Genomic DNA, 22,355 nt, shown 5'->3' with positions numbered 1-22,355 from the left:
TTTTTACCACCTTCCATTTATCTCCTCTTCTTCCTTCCTTCACCTGCTGCAGCATTTCCACCACTCTTCCTTTAGTTTTCACAATATTTCCATATTTTCATTGTTTGTGTATTTTTCTTTACACAGTGCCGATCATTGTTTACCCACCTGTCATTTCATCCCTCCGTCTTTTATTAGTACTCATTCTTTTCCTTATGCATGTGATTATCATCATTAAAGAGATTCTTCTCTCCTCTCCTCTCCTCTCTTCTCCTCTCCTCTCCTCTCCTCTCCTCTCCTCTCCTCTCCTCTCATCTTCTCTCCTCTCCTCTCCCTTCCTTCCCTCTCCTCTCCTCTCCTCTCCCTTCCTCTCCTCTCCTCTCCTCTCCTCTCCTCTGACGAGCGGTGTTGTACTGTTTCAAGGGAGTGGATGCCCTTGGTGTGACCGTGAGAGAGATGGGCTAAAGCTCTGCAGTGGCAAGCCAGTGAGTGAGCAAGTGGTGTGTGTGTGTGTGTGTGTTTGGATAATAAGAGATGAAGAATGAAAGAAGCACAGCCTGTGTGAGTGTGTACGTCCTGGGCAGCACCAGTCGGTGTTATTTGCGTAATGCAACTCAACCAGGCAGGTCTGGTTGACATGCAGCCCAGGCTGTCTGTCCTCTGAAGCTCATGATTCCCAAACCAGCATTGTCTCTCCTCTTTTACTGCATCACTCCCCATCACATGCTTCCTGGTCACCTAATCTGACTCTCTCCTCCTGCCTTGAAGGAAAATAGCTAATCTTGCCTTTTTATTTTTTATTTTTTTTACATTTACTGACACTTTATTCTGTTGCTCACCAGCACCAGCTTCGCCTCATTGAGTCCATTTCCACTGGAGAGGATTTAAGGCCAGTTTCGACTCATAAAGTAATGCAGTATCAAAATGGCAGAATACAGATGGCAAAGGGTGTTACAAGGACTTTCTTTTTTAAACTGGCAACTGGCACTGAAAGGGGTTCATAGATTGTATCTAGACGGTATATTAGGGGCAATCGTCTTCTGCTGCAGCCCTCAGTTAGGAGGCAGTGTTCAAGACTCATCCTGAGGACTTCCATTGGAATAGAAATGGCTAATGACAGAGTGATAAATTCTATTACTTAAAAGGATTGGGGCTCTTGTCTGATTACTTCCTTGAAGGTGTCATTCAAGATTACTCTCCCTCTCTCTTGCTCTGTCTTTTTCACCCTGTCTTTCTCCTTCTCTCTTCCACATCTGTGTGCGTCTCTCTGCTCCGTCCTGGACCATATCTTAACCGAGTGACCATGAGGAACGCTGATTCAAGTTTATCTTGATGGATTAGCATAGTCAAACTTGTTAGTGTTTGATTCTCATGTTCTACATTATATCTCTGTTTTGGTGGGAAATGGTAGATTAGAGAATGAGTTTTAATATCAAATTTTGCAAGCAAATATCAATGATTAGAAACTGTAATTGTAACTTGTAATGTGAGTCTCAATGCCAACAATGTGTTTAAAAGTTAGGGATTTGTCATGTGTATCAACACAGTTATAGGTCCTCCATCAGGGAATAAAGTAAAATTATAACAAAGCTGCTGAATTATTTGGAATGTATGTCATCTTCATGTCTTTAGGAAAGATAATTTTGTAAAATTAAAGCATGCTGATATTCACAGGCATGTTAATATGTATTGTTTTTATCCATAACACTTCTCAGTTTCTCACATGCTTGAATGTGTCAGTGTAAAATGTCTTCATCATCTTGCCTTTTATAACAAAAACAGCAAAGCCCAGACAGAAAAAAATTGTATATTCTATGCAATAGATTCAGTGTTCGCCTGTTTAAATGTTAAAGCATTTAGCAGGAGAGAAAGAAAATCGCTGTAATGCAAAAAGGGCTTATTTGGTCAAAAACAATACAGATTAAAGATGTTTTGTTCATACTAGCTTAATAGCCCAATCTTTTTTTTTTAACAAGCACAGGATGTAGGCTAAGAGCTGCTTGGTGTGTGTGTGTGTGTGTGTGTGTGTGTGTGTGTGTGTGTGGGGTTGTACTCTGTGTAGCCTATGTGAGCTAGCATTATTCTCAGTGCCAGGCAGATCAGTTGCATAGCAACAAGAACTTTTTGAGGGCAGGAAGTCTTTCACCAGTGGAATGTGTCAAGCACAAGAACAGTAAAAATGGAACGAGAGAAATACAAACTGTACAATCCCTAAATTCCCAGTCCAAGATGTATAAAAACAACACAGAACAGATGGCTTGTAATTGAAGATGTCACAGTGACAGATATTAACCTCTTGAAATGAATTAGAATACAACAGATGATCTTGTTTGAGTATGAATTTGAAACAGTAAAAATCACAAAATTACACTAAGACAGCAGAAAATTGTCACTAGTATGCATTGCCAAAATATCTCACAAAACAAATAAAAATCTGCACATTTCCTTTTACACTGCACTAGATATTCAACTGTTAGACATGCAGTGTATTTCCAAACATTTGTGATATCCTCAGGAGGTCTCAAACTCTAACAAAGGTGAGGAGAACCGTTCAATCAGTATTGCAACAGTTTTTATATAAATGCAACAGTCTCTTCACTACAAGCAGTTGAAGGTATATTTTGCAGCTGAATCCAACATTGTTAAAGCATTTGCAGAGACTGATGGAAATGTTTGACAGATTTTGTGAAAATAAGTCTCTTAGCCTATAAGTAAACATTTTCTGCATACATAAACTTTAAGCCCTATTATATACTTTCCTCTGACATATCCTTCTGTAAGCGCTCGGGGGGACTCAAGTATGGTGTTAAACAAAAGTCAGTTAAAGAGAGAGCAGGGAGAGGGGTCAGCAAAGTCTTTTGCCACAGAAGTAATGGTAACAGAGTCTTCAAATGCCAATTAAAATGCATGCAACTGTGGGCTAAACTTCAGAACAGCATGTTTTCAGGCTAGTGAGGAGCTGATACAGCAACCTGCCAAATACTTTCACAGGAAATATTTTTTTTAACAAACCTGAAGGCAATACTTTTCAAAATAGTTTCCAATGTTCTTTAGTTTGTTGGGAAATCTTTTATTGTAATTAACACAATAGTGGATTGGAAATCATATTTTGAAAACGTGCATGTTCATTTATGTGTGTGATCAAACACTTACAGGCTGTATTAAAGTGATGGTCTGTACTGTACACACTGTGTGTATGTGTGTTTTGAATGGTGTCAGAGGTCAGAGCAAAATCCAGTTAAACAAGCTGCTTCTTGCTGGCCATTACCTCCCTCTTTCCTACTGTATATCCATCTCTTTTTCTCTCCCCTTTACTGTTCATTAGTGAGATTGACCAGCTGTAACAAATGATGACATACCAAATGACATTGCAGGGCTTCTCACATACAGTCCTGTGTTTCATTAGCACAGTAGTGCTTGGGGCCTTTAGCAGAGTGTGAAGAGAAAATCTTGTTTGCATAGCCAGTGTAGTTACATTAAAAATGACTTGTCACTGTAGGCCTTTTTCCATCACTGCCATTGGGGAATCTCTAAATGGGTGTTCTCAGCAGCCCAACGTGTAGTAACAACAAAAGAAACAGGTCAAGTCATAGATCTAAAGATGGTGGAAACTATAAATCACATGCTATTTGTATTATTGCCTGTACGGTACAAATAAATCACTGTTTCACCATTTATTTTGTTATTATCTCCACCAGACGTAAGCCTAAGGGGGATCATGTGTTTGGTCAGTGAGTTTGTGTGCATGTGTGTTAGTATGTGGGCCCATTTGTCCACGGCTAATATTGCAAATTACTGGACCACTCAGCCTAATATTTTGTGTGTACATGTATGACTATGCTCAAGGACCTCCCGTGGTTGCAGGATTCATAGTTGTTGAAAAACCTGTTTTATTGATTGCTTTATGTCGTCATTGACTGCTGACTCCTCACTCCTCTTAACCATTTGGTAGGGTGTTTTTTTCTTTATGCTGTGATACCACACTTAGGAGTATTTCAGAAGCAGAGTATTTTGCCTGCCATATTTGGGGGTTTGGCAAAAATTGGTAATTTTTCCTTGATATTTGTGCTTCTACCATAAGTAAATTGGCAGTTAATGTGGATTTTCTGTCTGTTGTAGTCGTGTTTATATACTTTGTTGTGCTGTAGCCAAAAGCACATTCAATCTTCATTTAATCTAATTATGTTGTATAAATATTTTACATACAGTGCGTGTTAGGACGAAAACTCTGTCTATTCTGTGCAATGCATTGTGGATTTGTCAAAAATAAATGAGGCATACATTTTTATTAGCATCTGAAACATGCTGCGGCACATATGCTGAAATTTTAGGAATTGTCTAAATTGGCCTTGATAGGCTTGAGCAGCCACCTGGTGGAGATCTGTACTCTATTGGATGCACTTACCTAGTTGTAACTAAGTTTTTGTAATAAACAAGCACCATGATTAATTTGCAGAAAATACAAGGCTTAGCTAACTGTGTGTCAGGTCACAGTTCAAGTGGCTGAGTGTGGAGCTCTTTGTCTCTTGTCTTTTACAGACATGAACATGCAGGAAAAAACATTTACTCTATTTTGCTATATATTTCTCTCTTTCCCTGACATTTTCCTCTATTTTTCTATTACCATATTTGTTGTGCTCAACAGCTTGCTGACACTGTTAGTTATTAACGTGACACTGGGTCACCAAAAAATACAAGCTACTGTATATGAAATGTGTTTTTATTATGCTGTGTTGTCATGGCTGCTATTTTTTCTTTTACAAGTAATTCTGTCTGTAAGGCATTGTGAGTTAGTGTTACTTTTTTTGTTAATAAATTTTCCCTGGCGAGTTTGTATTTCTGTTTCTTTCTCTTTCTATTCACAAGCAAACTAAGCACATCTCTCAATTAACCCTAGACTGAATTATTCATTGTACGGATGAGCAAACAGCTGACTGAATGATTTCCCGTCACTGAAGTTTCCAAACATTTTCGCTTGTTAGGATTCAGTCATTGCATCAGAATATCTGAGAATTAAGACTTTAAAAAATACTTTTCATTTGAGTATTTTTCCCCCTAAGTTTTCCCTACCTCTCCTTTCTTTCACACCAGTATTTTCACTCTCTCTTAGTCCATATTATGTATGTATACTTCCCTGAGATGTCTAATAATCTAAATTCCAATGTCGTGAACAAGTCACAGTGCTGGGTGACGGTTGTTGCCACATTGTCAGCAAATCTCTCCTGTCAGTGGCTGGATGCAGCACAGCAGCCTAAATAGGGCTTTCTCCTTATCACTCTACTGCACCAGAGCTGTTGTTTAAAGGACACTAAGCGCATTAATGTAGCAGCAAACAGCTATTTGCTATGTAAAGATATAGTAGAGTAATGGCATCCTGGGCAGAGAATAAATATATGCTACCTCTGTGTGTGTTGTAATCCAAGCTTCTCTGTGGTTTCCTGTGGTAAACCGGTCTAGCCACGCGTGATATGTTAGTGCATGTGTGTATCCCTTTGGCTAACTCATTGTTGCAGCTTTGCAACCAGAATTGTTTTTTCTTATGTCTTGTCCTTTACTCATTTAAAAAAAATCTATTGTCCTTAGATTAACAGAAGTCAGTGCTATTTAGAAGTAGGTAGGTCTGGCCAAATTGTAATTCCACTGAAACTGCACTAGTCATTTTCATTGTAGCTTACAGATAAAGATAGCCAGTGACATTGCTGGAAGTAGAGTTCCATACTGCAGGTAATGTAGCATAGCCATAATCTGTGCTCGTGTAGATAAATTGAATAATGTATAAGAGTAGCGCTATATTGCAGTGATGTATTGCACACTGCCCTATGTGGCTGTATATTTGCTGTTTGTCTTTGGGGCCTGTATGTTTTAATGAGAGTCATATGTTTCATAGATTCTTTACATGCATGAGCAGGTTTACCGTGGGTTTGGAACCAAATTTCCAGCATAACGTATACCACCAAGGCACACCACATTACTGATTATAGCAGTAGCACGGAGTTGACCCCACATTAAAATTGGGGGAGGGACTATAGATCAGCTTGTCTGCCCATCAATCTCACACACAAAACTGACATGCCAGTAATCAAATTTTAAGACACCTCTAGGGAATAATGCATGTCATTAGTCATTTCTGGCATTCTCCAAATTACACTGATTGGCCTAAAGGGGCACTGCAGTGTTTGTTTAATCTCTGTGTGCCATACTCAATATATTGGAAGCAGCTGAGCAGATTCAGATACACTGTTTGAAAGGGGGGTGAGAGTACCATAGCGTTTGCTTACTTATGTGTTGCATATCTCACTGGATATTTGACCTCATATCAATTTGATTTTGACCAAATATAGAGAAATCATTTGCAATTTTCAGTATACATCCCATACATATTGCACACCAGCGAATGAGAACTGCTCATCACTTTTATAAGGAACACTAAGGGTGACATTGTTTGTTTTTATCCCCCACTCAACATCTGCATCGTTTGTGGGTAAAAAATACTACCATTTACTTCAGGAGAGCTGATTAATAAAGCCATTATTCCATCGTGGGACATTTGTCATTTGCTTGATCGTTTTGAAGGCTAATAGATAGCAGAAAGATCTGACTAACCTGCAGACAGTCTCTCACTGTAAGGTTATACTGGCTCAGGCACAAAGATGGACAGCAAGCAATAGACAATAAATAATACTGTAGTCATCATAGACATTGGTGGAAGTTTTGGACTTGTCTTCATGCACTCAGATAATCTGTCTTCAGCTTTTTTCCCATAGTCAAGGTCAGAGTCGATCCGTGAAGGAGAGCATTGCCTGTCTGTCAGCACTCTTTTCTTCCCTTCTCTTATATCCCTCTTCCTCTACCTCTCTGTCTCTGCTGTCCTGTCCTGTCCTGTCCTGTCCTGTCCTGCGTAGTAGAAAGCTGGCAATCGTTCAGTGTAACCACTTGGCTCTGATTAATTGGCTGTTTAAATAAAAAAAACATGGTCCTTGAAAAGTTCCCCTCACTTGAAAACAACTAATTTTAGATGGAGTTTGAAGTGTGAAAGTGCATTGCTGTTTATTCGTGGGTAGTGAGCACACTGAGTTCTTCTGTTAATTGTACTGGACAGTGAGGTTCTGGCATTTCCAAAGTGTTGTACTCTGTCTGTACAGAACACACTCTTTTAAACCTCCTCGCTGTCAGCTGTAAGCAGCATTAGGGCACTCCAGAGATGAGTTAGAAAACGCTGTTCCCTATTTAAACAAACCTCAACAACTGTGGTGTCACTTAAATATGTGCTCCCGACTTAAATTCACTCTATATATATATACATATATATATATATATATATATATATATATATATATATATATATATATATATAGTGGCGGGATGACATGCAGCAAATGGTTGTGAGCCGGGGTCGAACCCGCGAATGCTGCAGCGAGGCATCACCTCTGTACATGGGGCGCCGGCACTATCCACTACGCTACAGATGCCCCTTAAATGCACTCTGTGTCATATTTAAGACACATTACCTTATGAATAAAGCATGTGTTTACCCAAAGCAGTTGTCTAATGTTGGCCTGGTTCCCAACACAGGGGATATAACGTTCTCCTTTTTATAGATGACAAAGTTAAGGCTATCTCAGTAGTTGAAACTATCAAGCAAGTCGGCACATGACTGTTTCTGAAATCATTGACCAAGGGGCGGTATTTGATGACTTCGGAATAAGAACAGGTTGAGTGGCACGAGAGGAAAAGTCACTGTATCACCAAAGTCAGTAGGATTCATCCTCTAGGCACCGTGGGCACTGGCAAGAAATCCAGAAGTTGTTGAGATTTTTCATTCAGGACCAAAGTGGTGTGCCTTAGGCTTGAGCTGTATCACAGTATTACAGTGTATCAGGGTAGTTAGAAATCCTGACGGTATGACTTTCAGTACCGTGGAAAATACAGATGTTCCTGTCTCTATTAAACTCGTGTATAGTACACATCACTCGCCAACAGAGGTCATTCTCTGGTCTCAATACGAGCTGACAGTGGACAACTTTACCGGACTGTAAACAGGTGGCCAGTAACAGCAGAGAGAGACCACAGTGACATTTGATTCAGGTATGAAGGTATGAGAAAATAGATACTGCCCAAGCCTCTGTTGCTTTCCCCAAAGACATGCTGTTAGTGTTGCTTTAAATTGGCAATATCAGAAACCTCACTTGCTGTAAAACTATTGCTTAATGTACTCATGTATTGACCAGCTCACTAAGATACTCACAAAGAATATGGTGATCTACAGTAGATTCTACAGTAGTAATGCAGACTACATATGGAAGACTTGCACTGAAATGGAAAGACGCAGACTTCAGTGTTCTCTGTAGGAAATGGCGTTTTCGCTCCTCTATCAGAAAATGAGGTCGCAGTGTACATTTGTTCACATGAATTTGACACAGGAGAAGGATGATATTTAGGGCAGATGGCTATACAGTAGATCTAGGGATTGAACACTGGTTTACAGTTGAAGAAACATAGCATTCACAAAATAGTGAAAGACATGTTAATGAAGCTGCTGAATTTTTCACGAAAGACATAGTTTTTGCTTCAGTTTAAGTCAGTTATATCCACATAGCATAGGGTTTATCTTTCCTATAACTTCTCATATTTGTTTTATGGATGTTCCTTGCCTCCAGCTAAACTGACAGCTCTTTATAGCAATATTGACTGTCATAGTGTGTTTGGACTCCACTTATTCCCCCTCCTGCTACTGGCTCAGAAAACCTGTCACCGCTGACAACAACAGAAGAGAACTGTGCTGTATAATGTAGAAGGACGGTACCTTTTACCTGATGTCTTTAAGCCAAAAAAAAAAAGCAGCCTGAGACAGCCCAAAGTCATAATCATCCTTAATTAGCAAATGGTCTTGAGAGTGTCAAAATCCATATCTGACAATGTGTTTCAATATCAATTCAACAAATAAATGATGTAATTACTTCTTATAAGGAAAACAATGTACAAAAGCATTATAACAAAACAGGATTTCAAACATAATACAGCTTGTTCTGTCTAGCAGGGAACTCTATTGTATTCAACTAAGAATGAACTATATTCAATCACAATTGGCTGCATGTATTCATACGCGTTCCAGTCTTTATATATTCTATGTAGAATTGTCAAGTTTACAGACATGGGCGATTGATTAATCCTCTGCCACAGCTTTATCCTCACTCCTCACTTCAACCAGGCATTAATTTCCCCTGGAAATGGGGGAATAAGAACTGAATATATGGCTATTTAGGAGGGAGTGTATGTGTCGAGAGGGAGAGAGCGAGAGAAGATAAATGAAAAAGAAAAAAATGAGGAAGCGAGGGTAGATTAATGGCTTTGGACACCCAGCTTTTCTCATCTGTACCTCACTGAATCCCCTACCAGCTGAACAGATTTCAGGAGCAAGCAGCTTTGTTAGATTATCAGTGCAACAATGTGGATGTGTGTGGGTGTTTTTTCTTTTCTTTTTTTTTTTTTTTAAGAATTAGCTCTGCTCCCGGGGGTCAGCCAATCAGGAACAAAGACCCTCATCAGCAAGGTGATGTTTCTGTTGCAGGAATCAGGGAACTTTAATTAGACTTTTATCTAAACCTACTGTACATGTAGGGATGGTTTGGAACAACAAAATTAAAATCTTGTGGGTCTCCATGGAGTCCTGTGTGTTGTAATGACTGTAGTTACCAGGAAATAAATTATATCAGTTTTAAATATATATTCTTAGCTTTTTAGCTAATTTTTAAGTAAGTGCAATCAAATGAATTATTGTTTTTAATGACCTTAGCAGTAACACGACTAATTCAAATTCTAATTCAATGTTTTTATCAGTATTTGAATTTGGGATGAAAAACATAAGAGAAAACAAAACCATATGAGATTTAAGTGGTGTAAGTAGAGAGCTAGCTAATGCAATCACACCTTCCATGTGCAACCAAGACTTAACTGTGCTGTTAGTAGAAAGTCAAGTACTGACATGGGGGGAGGAGAAAGTAAAAGCTGTATTTGACCTGGATGTCTCAACAGTGAGTCTTAGTCCTCCACCCACACATACAGTTACCTCTCACCAGACTCTTTACAGCATCCTAAAACCTCCAAGTTTGAGCTTGTTGTTAGGTGTTAAGAATGGACCATGTGGTCGTTCATTAATATTTCAGCACCACCACAAGTGCTGAGACCACCAGCCTCTCTGCAGTTTCTGCACTGCCATTCAGCCTGTGAACACTTAGTTCAGATATAACGAGTGACGTACTGGCGAGATAAAATAAGGTGTCCTCACTGAATTAAGAGAAAGAAGGATTCGGTCATTGTTGCATCATACAGCTATATTGGTCTGCTGAGGATTGGGCTCTGGCTGTCAGTGATACTCAGAAATCTATCTGTGCTGCTATATCCTGTGTGATTAAATGTCCAAAGCAAACATGTGAAACACTTTTATTAAAGTTAATTTACTGTTCTTACCTATGTATGTAAAACACCTAAAATCAGAATATAATAAATCACATTTAGCTTGATATCATGCATTTGGTGTCTAATTTATGCAGTGTTAGTGAGATAAAATCAGTACCTACATAAAGCATTCAGATTTGTTTCTCACCCTTGTATAGTAGGCATATTGCAAGTTGTATTGTGTTGTAGCAAAATACTTTGAAATGTCAGCTGATACCTGTCAATTTGCCATGGTAGTATTGTACTTGCTTTCTGCATGACTGTCAGTTTGAGTACTTATTGTAAAACTCTTAAAACCTTTATATTTTGACAAACATCTTCCTACATGAATGTGCATATTTGTGTCAAAAGAATCCCAAGACCACCACTGTGATAACCTACAGCTGTTTAAAGACTGAGTTTTTGTCTAAACCAAGTGTTATTGACAAAACTAGGCTGTCTGTGCAGTAGAAATATGCAAATACTTTTCACATTGGTGCTATATTACCAGAGAAAAAAGGAAAAGGGCTGTGGCATTTGCTTTTGCTCAAGGGGCAGAAAACATACAAATACCAGAAGGCATTGTACCTAGGGTTGTCACGATACTAAAATTTCAAACTCAATATCAATACCCAGGAAAATATTCAATACTCGATACCATTTTCGATGCAGCAGCAAAAAATTAAGAGGCATGTCATTTTTTAAATAAAGATCAGAACAGTAACATTAGAGAACCAGGGGTTACGGGAGAAACCAAACGTTTTTTCAGCTTCAATCTGTGACTTTGCAGTTAACATAACTTTTAAGGCACACATAATTGGTTCATACTTAAAGCTCCAGTAGGCAACATTGTTTTGGTATAATTGAATAAAAATTTTATAATATCCTCTAAGCATAATGTAAATCAAATGGTCTGAGACAAACAATAGGTTTCTGCACCTCACCATGGCTCTGTGGTCAGCCTCTAAAGAATCAGTATTGTGCCGATGTGCATCAACCAATCAAAGGTCAGCTCAGACTGCTGCGTTCCTATTGGCTGTTCTACTGCATATGCGCGTTCCCGTGCCGCCGGCAGAAGGGGAGAGCAAGCGGCAATGGCAAACAGTGCACCAGGTAAAATAGCTATTCCAGCATTTAGCAGCACGTCTAAACAACCCAAAAAAAAAGGAAGACAGAACTCGGTTCCCCAGAGCCCCGGAGGGAGGGGAAGGGTGAGGTGGGGCTGGGTCCGGCCGGAGGGCGCGAGGGTCGGCCGTGGGAGCAGAGCCGAGGGCTCTCCGCGGAGAGGGAGAGCCGAGCCTCGGGGGTATATGTGTGGCGCTGCGAGGGAGGGATGGGGAGGGCTGCTGCGCGGTGAGGGAGAGCCGAGGCTCCCAGAGAGGGAGAAATAGAACCAAGTAGGATAAAACACTCGCGTGCTTGTCTGGTAGGAGGGGCTCAGGCCGGAGACGAACGAAACCTAACTCAGATGAGACTCAAAAATCAACCGTTTTCAGGCTTTCTACCTGCTGCAGCTTTAAAAGGGCTGCTCAGTTTTATTGTTTGATCTCAGTTTATTCAGTCTCAATTTTTACAACATAGGAAAAAATATGGCAACCAAGTCCTGTTCACAAATTTTCATATTACAGCCAAACAGTGCACTAAAATATGTTTCTGGAGACATTTTAGACAATAAATAGGCAATTCAGTAACAGAATATTGGTTTATATTTGTTCAGCACTGCCTAGTTTTACAGTTTGATCTGAGTTTGTGACAGAGACAGAGTGGGGGGCAGCCCACTCTAATCAACAGGAAAGACCAACCGGGAACCCAAGGAAAGACTGATGGTATGACAGCCACAACAGGACTTTAATATGGGATGCTGAACTAGGTATCAGAAAATCTTAGACCTCTCTCCTTCATTAACAGGCAAATTCTAACATTATGTTTCCGACATAACTCTATATTAGACACCAAGAGGTACTGTCTGAGTGAAAAAAGGTGACGTGAGTGTTTGCTGCTGTTTTATGTACTGCCTGTGCTATCTATCATTGTGTATTGTCCCCTTCTCCTCTACGTACCCTTGCCTCTGGGTTTGGTATGCAGGAAGCTTAGCTAAAGAGAATTTGACTGAGTTCACCCCAACTGTCGGACGATGTCTCCCTGTCTGCTGGCTGTGTGTGTGTGGGTGTGTGTACGTAGATGTAGGTGTTTGAGTTCTTGTGCAACTATCAGGCTTGTGTGTTTGTATGTGTGTGTGTGTGTGTGTGTGTGTGTGTGTGTGTGTGTGTGTTTTTCCATTAGTCTTATGGCTTATGGCTGTCCTTGGGGAGTTAGATGAAGCCCTCCATCACTCTTGGAACAAGGACTGAGAGAAGAGAAAAGGGACATAGCAGTGTAGAGAGAGGTATATGAGAGGAAAATGGGATGGGATGATGAGGCCCTCGTTGCAGTGTATTGCCTGCAATGCTGGTTGTGATTGTATGAGTCACAGTATGATTGCCCACATATAAAATACACAGTTTTTTAGTTTCTTGTTTCAAAACAATGACAAAACAGAAGAGCCTCCCATGGATCTCTGTGTGGGATGGTACTATCAATATTTACCAATAAATTGAGCATATTTTATGCCTAAATTGTGTCATAATCTGGAGTCGAGTTTTACAATTAGTCAACAGAATTGTGATTGGTAACTCATTGATTAATTAATTTAGTCATTAATTAACATATTTTTCTCAATACCTCCACCCTCTTAAACATTAAGTTTCTTTTGTTTGTCATTAGATGGTAAACTGAGTATCTTGGGTTTTCTGAGTGTTGGTCAGAAAAACAAGCAATTTGAAGACATCACCTCAGACTCTGAGTTACTGTGATATACATTTTAATGATTATAATTTCAATGATCGTGATCATTAGTTGCAGCCCCTGCCTAGGAGTGGATTAGCGGTAGTGCTGGGCGGTATGACCAAAAATTTGTATCATGGTATGTTTTTAAGATTCTGGCTGTTAAACCATATATCACAGTATTTTTTTTTTTTTTCTTTTTTGCCTGACTGAGCCTTTATATAGGTTTATAGTAAGGGGGTTACGATGCATCGATCTGCATTGATATGTCAATTCATTGATCAGGAATCTAGTGTCATCAATGCAAAGTGAAAACATCGATTCATATCATCATCTTAAGGCTATGCCTTTATTTTGAAATTTTGTGTCACTGTCAAACAGCAGCAGGTAGATGGCAAGCACCCAAGAGAAGAGTGGTGAGGATAAGTTATTTACCTGGGAATAAATTAGCAGTTTTTGCAAACTGCAACATAACAGAACATTAACCCTGTATTTCAACACATTTTCTGCTGAGGTGATGGTGAAGTAAGTTGCTGGCGTTACCACCACTGTCATCAATGGTGGCCTAACAACTTAATGTCATGTTGGATCTTTTAAAACAAACTAATAACTTCTAAACAGCAGACACAGCTCCTCTCTTGTACACAAGTTCTTCTGGTGCATTTCTAGTTTGTCTTTCCTCATCCTTCTTCTCTCTTTTCTGTTCTTCTAAATGTACTATAGTGAAAGAGCTCCTTCCAGCTGTTAACAGACTGTTATGCTAACTGGCTAACTGGCAAGCTGTACGCAACATGCTGTCTGCTGTGTAATCATGTAAATGTACAGTTTTTAAAGTTACAAATTGGATATATGTCACGTGTTGTGTGGCATGGTGTTTTCCCTGTTCAAGAGAATTAGTGTGAGTCATTAATTGTCTTGGCCTTAAGTTGTAACCATTAGTAAGAAGGGTATGCAGTTGATGGGTCTTCCCTCTCCCATCTGATACAGCATTTCATTACTGTAGCGCTCTTTCCTGTTTACTGATGCACACCAGCCACTGTCTCAGCTGTACAGTGATATGACGGTAAATGAAAAAGTTAAATCACGTAGAAAAGCAATACCCGTATGCTGGATGAACCGATATACCAGCACTAATTAGTGATATTAATGTAGGGTAACATCTGACAGCACGGCATGTGTTTGTGCACATAAATGTGTGTGTTTGTGTAGTATAGTATAGTGGAGTATATTCATAGTGTATAGCTCAACAAAAGGCACAGTGGCTGGTTGTAGAGCACAAATCAGACAAATCAGACTAATGCCATCATGCAGGTTGCAGAAAGGCAGCAAACTATTCTTGGTGATGATTAGAATATGGATGTTTTTTTTTTTTAAGGAGTCTACTGTACAACTAGGGTACTTATAACATTCGATGGCAACAATAACGTCCACAGAAATTGTTTTCCTATTTCCAAAATACCCCCATACACTTTGAGTGCATTGATAAGCACACTATTATCCCAGTTTCGAGGCTTTTGATCTTATTTGGGATATCCCTGTATAACTGATTTTAACAGTACCCAGGTTACTGATCATCTGTGTGCAGTTGTGTCTTATTTTTTTAACCTTCTCAGCCACTATGTTCTGTACAATGAAGAATATTTATAGACCAGATAAGATGCCTGTCACAGGATCCTGGCTTCTTCTTTTGGAGTCCTCCAGTTAGCATAATCATGTTTCTAGGTTTCTGAAACCAGTATAAGGTGTTTACATGTGAAACACATAACCAGGATACTCCAAAAAATAAAAGGGATTAAACCAGGATACTAGTGCACATGTAAACATTCTTGTGTTTCAGGGGCCAGCCTCTTAGCACATAGTTGTAGATATGGCAATGAGCTTTCACTCTTCATAACTGTCAGAGATTATTGCTTCAAGGAAGTACAAACGTGCAGCGGGTGAGTAATATATTAGATAAGAGTGAGTGCGTGTGATGGTGACCTCTCATAGAGAAAGGTTAGAGACCTTTGGGAGTCATCAACCACATGCCATTGTGCGTGCCCGCACACAGACACAGTGCATGGTTTTATTTTACTAGAGCACTCAGGAGATGGTCGAAGGCTTCTGCAATTAATAAGGCTAATGGTTATTGGCTGGTTGGTAGTGACCAGGATATGAGATGTCTGATTGACCTGAGGTAAACATGGCACTTTATGGGTTAACAGATCCCTTCTGGAAGGAAGTAGAGCTTTTATCGGAAGGAGGGAAGAAGCCATTTATAAATAGAAGGACAAAGAAGATGAGGAGCCCCATACTAACGTGTCTAATAGGTTTCTTGAATGACTGTCAGTTAATTAAGATGGATGGCATAAATTACTCTTAAGTTAAATACCTGTGTGTGTGTGTGTGTGTGTGTTGTTTCAGTGCAGAGGCGTGTCTGAAGCATCTATTTAAAACTGGCCTACCTGCAGGATTTTTGGGTTGGGGGAGGCTGACTTTAATTTTGATCGGATCTGACTTTACAAACTCTTTTTTTTTAATTTAAATCTAATATTACAATGACAATTTTACATGTAACATAAAATAGGGCATCCAAATGAGAGGAACATCATAATGTATTACGATTCATGTGGGTGGAGCAAGATGGTGCTTTTGTATGGGTGGTCTCTGCTGTGCAGGACAGGTGTCCCCAACTCTGGCTGCCTGTGATGTTATTGTCCTCTCGTGCTCTTTCTCCCAGGTTTTGGTGCACTGCAGCCCTGAATTCTCTCAGACATGCTGCATTGATATTCAGGGCCTGTTTCTGATCCCCATCACTGCTCTCCCTCTCCCTCTCTTTCTCTCTCTCTCTCTCTGTGTGGCTCCCTCTCTCAGAAACTCTTTCTCCCTTGCCCCAGCAAAGATAAATCGTCTTAACAGTTGTTCTTCAAAACTTATATTGTCCACACTCCACTATAGGCTTCTTAAGTCAGCAACATCATTTTGTATGAACTAATACACACAAAGTTAGAACAAAGTTTTCCATTCACCTCAATAATGTAAAGGACTATTTCAGGCCTACCAAACACCGCGTCACGTCAGACCTTGCTATCAATTGGGACTATTTTCTGGCCGTGTACCGCCGTGCAGGCCCGCAAAACAGCACGGCAACAGAAATCAATAAGACGCCGTGCAAGTGCACAGGATAGCAACGGCTAACGAAAACTTCATCGGCTGTTTCCAACAGAGAACCAGTAGGCTATTATTAGTGAGGAAGAAGATGTACTAGCCCTATATATACCTACTACTACAGCGCAAACACCAGCTCAGGCTCACAACGCACCCTCGTCAGCTGCTGTAGGTAAACAGAGGAATACCAAAATGGTGCCAACTTGTGATTTCCCCAGCTGTGGGAATAAAAACATCGCTGGCTCCCAATTCCATCGGTTTCCTGTTACAGATGTAACCCATAGGCAACTTTGGCTAACCCACCACCAGAACAAAGCAGAAACTGGTCATAATCACATATGAATTCACATTTCTATGTGATTGATTACTCATGTCATGGATTTAGCAGTTCGCCTAATATAATAAACTAAATGCCTACGGTAAAACAAGGCCGCCTATAATGTACTCTCCACAACACAACAGGCTATTAGTTCAGTCAAACATTTTGTTTTACAGACAATCAGTTACAGACATCGTTATATAGACTGGTATTAGGTAATATATCTCTCTTTGGGCACAGAGCTACAGATGGTCAGCGTTTCACACAACTTCATGTCCAAAAACCTGAACTATCACTTTAATGTTGCCTGTTGTGTTTACGTGCATGTTTGTTTATATAAGAATGTCACCATTATTTTAGCCAACATGATACCAGAATTAACAGCAGGGATTTCCTGACTATTAATAGACTTGGGCACAGCAAGTCTACCTTTTATTTTTTTTCTCTCCAACCCACCTACTTGTGTGAGTCTGAGACGGAATAGATCAACTTCAAAAACACACAGTGTAGCTTGCCCATTGCCTGCAGCTGCACATATGGGGTGGAAATGGCACAGTCCTGATATTGGTTAGCTTGCCAGCCCCTGGCAACAAGTGAAAAAGTCTGCTATTAGTAGTTTCATCATTCAATGACCCTACTATCCTCTCCATAAGGAAAAGATAAAAAGATATTTTAACTTTTTTTTTTCATATTCCAATTCCAATGTCTGAATGTTCTTAAGAATTTAAAGTTCATAGCTCCTTGAAAGGGTGTATTGCATTATAATGCTATTCTGTTTTTTATATCAGTAGCATAAAATGGTCTCAAAATGACAAAAATAGTTTATTGACATAGTTTATTGCAGTTATTTCTGGGACAAAATGTTGTCCAACAGAAGTAGTCATCATGACAGGCCTAACAACTACTAATTGACAGTGTGGGCTAGGGATGTAACGATACACAAATTCAGTAGTCGGTGCCGATACCAGTAAAATTACACGATTTTCAATACCAAAGTTGATACCATGGTAAAAAAAAAAAATAAATAAATAAAAAAAAATCCTAAGATCCCATGTACTTAAAGAGGCAACAGATAGCATATTTTCCTAAATATATCATTATGAAAATAATGCATAGGGTAGTGGCCACAGTAAAATCAGACTATCGGCGTTTACATAGGTTACGTAGTGGCTTTGCAATAAGCTTCTGCCACCGGTTCCGAAATTTCGCGGAAGCTAAGTTACGCCCAGCTAAGTGAACACTGGACTTTTTCGCATTGTTCCATTCGGTACCGTTATTTTAGAATCGGGACTGTTTACATGTGTATATTGGTATAATTCCACTGTGTCTACTGTTGTTTGTACTGATACTGCACATATTGGTATAATTTACTGTGAGTTGTTTGTACTGGTATTGTGCATTCTGGTATAATTATTTGCATTACTATTTGTTTTTTCTTCAGATAAATCTGAAAATTGTTGCTCGGTCTCTTTACTCATTTATTTAGTATAGTGTCCACACACCTTCTCATTCTACATATACATAGAGGTATACTGGTGGCTTTACAGCCTACATTTTATTTAATTTAGAGAGTCTAATAGAGTCATATTATTGATTATCTCTGATCCCCACCGTCAATTTGCGACAGTGCGACACAACACCACTGACGCTAGGTGGTGTCAAGCTAAAAAAAAAAAAACAACGAATCCTATCTGTTGCCTATTTAAACAAGAAATACTTTATTAGAATATTTGCATATAAAATAACATTTCTATCAACAGATTGATATTACTTAAATTTCTTTTTCTCTTTTCCTCTTTACCTACAGGGTTCCTACGCAAGTATGGAAAGTATGGAAAAGTATGGAAATAAATTTGGTCAATTTCCAGGTATTAAAAGGTATGGAAAATGAAAAATAAAGTATGGAAAAATATTTATGTTTCCAGACTATTACCACTGTTCTAAAATACTGTTTTCTAAAATAGGAAATTAAGTATTTCCAAAAATACCAGATGTCGCATATTCTCTGGGGGAAAAAAAAACAAAAAACGCCAAGAAGTCTGGAAATTAGGGTATGGAAAAGTATGGAATTTTGAAATTCCAAATGTGTAGGAACCCTGTACCTATTTTTCGTTGTAAAAAACATTGATTAACATCCACAATAAACTCAATAAACTATGTAAATATTTACTATTTAAATCACGCTGACGGCGTTTGAGCCAACCACAAGAATGTGTGGAATTTCGTTGGTTTCATTCATTGTTTGTCCTGTCCTGGTGCAAATGGCGTTTTTTGACGTCCATGGTCCAGTTGTGGAAAAATCAAACGCCTCAGTACAATAAATCAAACGCACCCCAACCACTGTGTTTCGGAAGTAGACACACATGTGCAGTCACGTACTGCTGAGAGTGAAATCCCTGATCGTTAGCTCACATGCAGCTTGTTCAAGCTGTTCTCTGTGTTGTTGAAATTAATCAAAATAACATGGAACCTATCTGCTTATTATGCTACTGATTTTAATTGGGATATTTTTTGATGAACTGAATGACATTTAACGGAGTGTTACACATCTCGAGGGCTGGGCTCATACACCGGACTCTCTCCCAGGGGAGGGACTTGGGGAGAGAGGGAGATGTACGGAGTCTGGACAAAGCTCCGCACGGAGCACGGATGGTTCAGAAGCAATTCGGAACGAGTTAAAAGCAATTAATAAACAGACAAAGTGGTGTTTAAAATTGCATATATTGCAGGGTTCAACACTAAGGTTTTTTTTCACTTGCCCAGTTTATAGGGCAAGTAAAAACTGACTTCGGGCAAGTAGATCTCTGACCAACTTGCCCAAAGTCAGTTTTTACTTGCCCTATAAAAATTGTTTAATTTAAGCGGCTATCAAATAACAAAGACTGCAGTTATTTTTATGTTATGTAATCTTTATTCACACTATATTTATTAATTAAAACAACATATGTCATGTATTGTAGCTTAATTCCTACACAAAATGACAGTGTCAGGGCTTAAAGTGAAAAATTTGTCAATCGTTCTCCGTCTATAATTTTGCGCCCTACTTGAGCCATGCCCACCTCTATTTATTTTTCACCCCTCTCTCCAGTTCTGCTGTATTAACACCAGGTTTAATATATTTTTCTTCCATCTCTCTGCCCTGCTCTACTGTACTTCAACGCTACTTAGCTCTCTCTCTACTCTACCAGTAGACTACCACATCCACCTGTTGCACAAAACGCACACAGCAGTGTTTCCCCTAGGATGGAGTTGTAGCAGCAGAGGTGAAGCACACCCATGAAAAATAATTTTCACATGCGTGAAACTTTTTTGTATGCTTGCAAAGCACAGCCTGCTGGGATGTTTCTATGTATCTGCTGGCACCAGAAAGGCTCTTTAGGACTAAGTACATACAGTACATGTGTGCACAGTATGAGCAGGTGAAATGTCTGTCTAGCTTACATATGAGGTGTCTCAAGATTTAGGAACATACAATTGTATTGAATATAATAAAGTAAAAAGTCACTTGACATGCTGCTGTTTTGTGCTATGATCTATTTAAGTGTTGGAAGTTGTTATTTACGTGACAACGCCTGAACGCAACACAAGCTCAGCATGAGTGCCGTGTTGCCAGCGTGTTTGTCTGTGCGTAACAGCAATCTGTTGGTTATTTACACAGTGTCCATTTCAATAACTTTGTCAGCTGACAAACTGCACCGGGCTCGGGGTCAGGTTTGGTCAGGAAAATGTGGCCCGAGCCGCTCTAGCGTGCTCACCTGTGTGTGTGGCGGAACTCCGCCGTGCGCGATACAGAGAGCAGAGGAGAATTGTTAACGCGTGACCATGTAGAGACAGAAATGGCACGATGGCAATACACCATAAATAGTATATTGTTATGTTATTATATGAAGTGTCCGTCGCGCAAAATAATATCAATGGGGGCTGTGGGCAGGACATTGTTACACAGCTGTGCCTGTGACTTCAGGCAGAGAGACCGCTGCATCAGAGCAGAAGAGCACGTTTTAAAATACATTTATTTTATCAATTAGTTATTAACTTTTACTATTTTTAGCAACTTGCCCGATCGGGCAAGTGAGTTGTTAGTTTACAAGCCTGACCGTGAGTTTTACTTGCCCCGGGCAATCGGGCAATCCTTATTGTTGAGCCCTGTATTACTAGCAGATCTATTTTCTGGCCTAAAGTGCAGCAGTGACTGGTTATGAATGTGGTCTTTCGCAGGCAGCTGCTCTCTCCTCTTCCTCATCACCCCCTCGCTCTGAATGTAGGCATGGACTGTAACGCTATATGGCATATACTGCCCCCATCAGTTCCGGAAGAGTCATAGCACCAATTCTTACGCTGGTATTGGTTCTTCCTTCTTTTTTTTCCCCAAAAAAAGGAGTATCTGCGGCTTTTTTTCATCATGGAATTGAAAGGTAGTAGTGTGTCAGTAGTCAGTAGTGTGGGTTATCATTATGGGTTTGTCATAACAGACATCCATCTGCCCAATAATAGGGTCCAGTTATATTACCCTATGTTGTAGCTGACTGCTTCACTAGTCGATATAACTTGTTATTTTTATGTCTAGCTGTTGGTTGAGGTTATGAAGTTATAACCTAATCATAATGCTTTGTCCTAGTTCATCTATCTTGTTGTTTTTTGGTGATAAATGTTAGCCACAATAGTGCTTTTCCATGATTGGCCACAGGTAGTGGTAGACTCTACACCAACCCAGCCAAGATGAAGCGTACATCTCTGTGATGCGACTGACCAACGACACAGCTTAATGAAACTAACTAGTTGCAATGTATAGTCTTGTGTTGATGTTGTATTGTATTCTTTCTATTCTATTCTATTGAACTGGTCTTCTCCTGCATTGCTGCAGCTATTGTGGCAGCTCTCTTTAAGTAATGCTGAAGTCAGGGTTTTGTTTAATGAATTATCTCCTTTTTATCCAGTCTTTCCTAAATTTATTGTGATTTGAATTTTTTACTCATCACATTAGCTCGGATATGTGCACAGTGTGCTTAAATAGAGCAACTCTCCTCAACATTACAGAGCGTATACAGTATTGAACTGCATAAAACAACATCAACAGCAGGCAAGCTGCTTTCAGTTAACAACTCTAGTAGCTGGTTGAAGTGTGACTCTCTGCAGTAAAAGTAGAGTCCAAGACATGGTGTCTCAAATGAATCCTTGTCCAAATGGGATGTTTGCAGTAGCTGAGGCTTGTTCAGCAAAGCCAGCCTGTTAGTTTGACATTAACCATGACAGAATCCGGTCTTTCTTCGAACAGCCACACAGTAGCCCCTTTTTTCTCTTTGATGCAAACTTTGTGCTGAACACTTCATTTTGTGACTCAAAACTTGTCAGATAACCAAGGATGTACTCCTTCTCAAGTGGAACAATTGTGCAGCAGTAGTGCCACTGTACAGCATGCAAAAACTCAGGCCTCTACAATACCGTAGTTATGTCAGCACATGCTATGTATTGTATCAGCTGTCCCAGCCTCACCTGGATGTGCACAGCTCAGCTCTCTTTAAACTGTATTCATCCTAGTGGGAATAACCAAAAGTGTGGGGAATGCTGCTAGGGATGCTGGTGCTGTCCAACATCTGATATTTACATAATACACCTGTGACACAACAGGGGAGGGAGAGTGTGAGAGAGACAA

This window comes from Epinephelus lanceolatus, chromosome 1 (assembly GCF_041903045.1).
Source record: "Epinephelus lanceolatus isolate andai-2023 chromosome 1, ASM4190304v1, whole genome shotgun sequence".
In the NCBI taxonomy this organism is placed as follows: domain Eukaryota; kingdom Metazoa; phylum Chordata; class Actinopteri; order Perciformes; family Serranidae; genus Epinephelus; species Epinephelus lanceolatus.
Note: the sequence above shows the minus strand (reverse complement) of the source record.